The sequence below is a fragment of the Phocoena sinus genome, chromosome 4 (genome assembly GCF_008692025.1).
Source record: "Phocoena sinus isolate mPhoSin1 chromosome 4, mPhoSin1.pri, whole genome shotgun sequence".
In the NCBI taxonomy this organism is placed as follows: Eukaryota; Metazoa; Chordata; class Mammalia; order Artiodactyla; family Phocoenidae; genus Phocoena; species Phocoena sinus.
Genome location: NC_045766.1, coordinates 64,624,480 through 64,629,540, shown reverse-complemented (window position 1 = coordinate 64,629,540; position 5,061 = coordinate 64,624,480).

The window sequence follows — 5,061 nt, the reverse complement described above, 5'->3', positions numbered from 1 at the left end:
GAAACCAAGGTTTTCTGGCAACAAATCTACGTTTTTTCCCCCCTACCTCACACTGTGCCCCCGCGGAGTTACACGTTTGTGCGTGTGTCTCTGTATGTACATATGTTACATAGACACCGACATGTAGGAAACATGCACCAAGCATCTGTGGTCTGACCTCAGGGAACAGTTTAATGACTCGGATTTCAGGCAGCTGACAGGGTTCCGCTGGTGGAGGTTGAAATAAACAAGAAAAGCCACTGTGGAGATGTGAATGGAAAAGTACCGAGCACTCCCTTTCTCAGCACATTCTTCCGCTCTCCAGCTCTCCCTGCCGTCAAGCCGGCTTCAGATAGGCTTCGGCATGGTCAGGTGTACAGAGGGCGGTGTGGAGAAGAAAAAAAAATGCAGGCACAACACGCAAATCAAGTTTTTCCACTTCTAGCCTTAGGTAGTAAAGACAGCTAAGTACAGCAGCCCGGTGGGCCAGCCACCCTGAGTTTACAAACACTCAAGTGCTTTCCTCCCTGCATCCCCTTCCTGGTCCAGCTGCTGCTTTCCCTCATGCTAAGGTTTCATAGGAAGTGAAAACCCTGTTATTCAAAACAGTGATAGAGTGCTCTAAACAAATGATTATGCACCCCCCCATCACTTCTCTATTTTAAGCTCCAGGGATATTTATTTCCATTTTAAATAAGTGAGAAAAGTGTGGGAAAAAAATCAGTGTTTTGGGGGGAAACTCTGAGCTAGGCCAAAAAGGTTTCTAAACTAAAAAAAAAAAAAAAAAAGGTCTCAGGATAATACAGGCCAAAAGCAGGCAGCATATGGATCAAAATTAAATGTTGACACTTGTTTTTCTGAAGGTAGTGGCTGGAAATCATCTTTTTTTTTAATGTCTCAAAACTTTCTGCTCAATTTCTCTAAATCATACCAAGAAAACACCTTTCTTTCTCCAAGGATAATGTAAGGAGCTTGTTTATAATGGCTCTAAGTGAAGGATTTGAAATAAAACGAATGGGTAAATAAGATCTCCCATACCCATCAAAAGTAGCTGTTGAGTACCATAGCACAGGTGACAAGCATAACCAAGCCCAGATGACAATCAAAACTCAATACTCACTGTGACTTGGAGTCTGTTCTGAGAACCAGTTTACAATTTACACACAGCCCAAAGCATCCTTGCTTTCCTCAATTCTGCCAGAAAACAAGATGCCCATCTCCAAACCCAGGTAGTCAGATCACCCTGATTTTCTAATACAGGACCATCAAACCACGAAGACCCGTTTTCAGTTGTGTCCTGGGGTCCCACACGCCTCCAGTGATGGCTATCCTGTCCTCCTGAAAGAAAGAAGCCTTGAGTGGTTATCTTCACGGTTCTTTCCAGTTCTAAAATCTGTAATTCTGCGATGTGATAGTTTAAAGATCTACCAAGGTGCCAGAAGTTCCTGACAGGTGAAACCAATTTCCTGTTTGGAGTCCCCTTAGAAAGAGGACAGGACAGTGCTCATTCCAAGGATAGTGTCCTTTTCCGCTATGATTGAATTGTGGGGAAGATTCTCTGGGGGGAACTGGATGCAAAATCTGTTCCTTTCCTTAAATAGATGTAATATTAAGACCAAGCTATTTTATTTTGTAACAAAGCTTTTATTTACCCAGAACCTGTGATTAGTAACCTATTACTATGCCCGGAACACCAGGCAAAGGGGCTGGCCTGGTCCTCTACTCTGAGTATTAATAGCCAGAAACCATTAACTCATAGGACTGGTTGATACACAGCCCCTCCAAGCCCACAGGAATCACACATAAGACCCCAGACATGGAATCTCTCTTTAGAGCTTCTTAAGGATGATTTAAAAGAATTTGAATATATTCAAGTCAATCCTTTCTTTAATCCTAGCACTGCTGGAATGAGGGAGGTCCACAAAGTGACGCCAACTGGTTACTACTGGGGAGAGATCAAGAATGAGAGAAGGCATTCTGGAAGAAATTCAACTGGTATAAAATCTGATAAAGTTACTTTCCTAGGAATTGAAAAGAGATTGAGGGGTGGGTACACGATTTTCCTCACCATTCATTCCGTAGAGAAAAGGGGACCTACCTAAAAGTAAATCTTCATCTTTAAAATAGCTTCAATAATTTTTTTTTTTTTTCATTTAACCGTCTCCTGTTCTGGTTAATTTCTTTCGGTGTAAACACTTCAATTTGGCAAAAAAAAAAAAAAAAAAAAAGTAGAAATGTGGGACCCTGGCACTGGGTCCCAGAAATAACGTCCTGAGAAGGTTTGCGGTCCCTGGCGGTAGGATTAATTATATACAAACCAGGCCTGGTGGGGTCTTCCTCCAAGGGCTCCCCGCAGAGAATTAAAGAAGGGTGAATTCATTCCCAGCCCCCGCTCTGGTTTGTTCTGCTGTCTGAGGGAGATTTCCCTTTGCTCTGCAGCGCCCCCATGGGGCTAAGATTGGAGTGGCAAAGAGAACGAGGGAGGGGCAAGCTATGTATTTAAGGGGGAGGGGGGAGCCAATGAGGCAGGATGGCAACTTTGACAAGAAAAGTGACCCCAAATCACAAAAGTAATCTCATTGTAGGATCAGTAATAGGGCAGAGCCATACAATTCACATTCCAAACCATACAGACACCTGAGAAACCCTAAAGTTCTTATTACTCATAAAAGATAGAAAAATTATCACCCATACAAATACACAAAGACCATCACTTCAGCAAAATCGGGGTGTCATTTTGAATCCAGTGGGATTCCTTTAAAACGCTTTGAAAATGAGGGGGAGGGGGACAATCAGAAAAACAGATAGTCTCCCTTCCGGCCAAATGGATGTGCACTGGATGATATCATGTGTCTTTGGGGGTAAAATGTTCATTTTGACAAGAGTGACAGCATTAGGCCTGTGTATATTTTTCAAAAATCCTTCACAAGACAGGCTTTTCTGCAGAGACTGCAGTAATTCATCTGTCAATAAGTATTAAAATATTCAGATTTCACAGGACAGACACTTATGCATATTTCCTAAGCTCCAGCCCTTGTGAAAATAGTCGACCCCTTTGGATCTCTCCTGGTTTTAAAAACCCCAACACAGCCTTTTCCAAAAGGGGGCTGCATTGACAACAACATTTTCAGCGATAGATCTGAACTTCTTATGGCATTCTGGGAAAGAGATCCCAAATATCCCAGGAAACAGCCAGCAGTCTTTCATAGCTCTGCTCAGTTCTATAAACCCAAATTGGGGCTGGGAGAGGTAGATTATTTTGGGAGATATCTTTATTGGAAATTAACATGTGCAGAAATTTTGCGGAACCTTTAAGAACTCGTCTGTAATTTAATGAGTTGCCTGAAGGACTCTCATAGCCAAGGCTCAGAACAGCCTGACCTTTGAAAGCTGCTTCTGGTCCAAACATTTGGGGTTAATACTTGAGGAATCTGAAATATTATTTTCCCCTCACACCGTTCTTTTAAGAGAGAGACATAAAAGAAACAAGAGTCTCCCTCATTCAGGGATGAGTAGGAGGGGAAAAAACCCCAACCAATATTTAAATAGGGAAACTGGCAGTTCTGAATAAACAAACCAAGGCCCACAGTGGAATGATTCTGCACTGCATTTGCCTTTAAAAAGAAAGGAAGTAAGGAAGAAAGAAAGATTTCCCCCTTTTCCTCCTCCTCCTCCTCGAAACTCAGCTCTAAAGCTAAGAGGACCGTGCTGCGTGCAGCGCGTTGTAGTTGTAGCACAGTCTGTTCTAAACACACGCAGTATCTGTGATACTGGCACGGTAGGCCTTTAGAATTCCCTCCGGCTGATCTCTTTAAACACAGACAGGAGAGATTTTTTACAACGACCTTGAAGCGAGCTGGGCCGGGGGGAGGGGGGGGCGGAATCAAGACCTTAAGAAAAAGCAAAACACAAACATGTATCTGGCTCACGGAATTTTGTAGAACACACGCATACACACACCCACATACACACACGTTTCTCGCAGCAAGAAATTTCCTAAGAGTCAACAATAACAGAAAGAGTAAACCCACCACTTGCTGTCCTGGAAAGAAACAAACCAAAACAAATCCTTTGAACATGTCTCTCAAGTGCAGGGGAGCGTCCTCTCAGTAAAAGTCCATGGGGAGAAAGAAAATTGCACCCTCCCCAACCCCCCAAAAATGGGGGTTGGGATGTAACATATACGACAAAAAATTCAAGCTTCTTTCAATAGTATCAGTATTAAAAAATAACACATCTTCCTTAAAGCGCTTGAGAGATGAGATTGGGGCAAAAACACTCAAAACAAAATCCAACCGATGCGGGATCCTATGATTTACGTAACATCACAAAGTTGCAAAAGGCAAAAATCAGAAGCAAAAATCCGAAACCCATCAAAATACAATAACCCCAAATCCCGAGCCACCACACCAACAAGGAAAACAAAAAACAAAAAACAAAACTGTCCCAAATAAAAATAAAGCAAATGAACCCACCGAAAACTGCTTGGCAAATATTTTTCTCGTGGTGCCTAATATTCTAGCTGGAAAGAGCTGTGGTGTTTATTGTTTTTTTCTCTTACTCGTCTCGAAACCTACTATATAGAACAGACTTTTCCCAAAGGTTCGAACCTCTCGCTCCCTTTTGTGTGTCGAGCTCGAGGAGCTGAGTTTACGGGGAAGAGAGGAGGAATTAGCCCCAGACCCCGGGAAAGCAAAGCGCACTCCCCCTCTTATGTCACCGAATAGCAAATTAGTTCTCAGAATTCCAGAGGCCGAGCTTTGCTACAGCAAAGACGCCGACGTCACAGAGGGGGCGCCCACGTGACGGTGGCGGAGCAGGCTGTACCATCGTCCGGGGGCCGGGGAGGGAGAGCCACCGTCTGGCCCCTCGAGCCTCACACCGAAACCTCCAAACCCGAGACGCCCAGCCTGTGAGGAACCCGAAATATGCCGGACAATGGGAAAATATTGTGGCTTTGAGGGTTTTTTATGGGCCAAAGCAGGCAAAAGTCGCGGAGAGCTGACACCGAGTCCTCCCCTGCCACGTAGCAGTGGTAAGGCCCGCAGCTCAAATTCCGAGAATTGAGCTCTGTTGATTCTT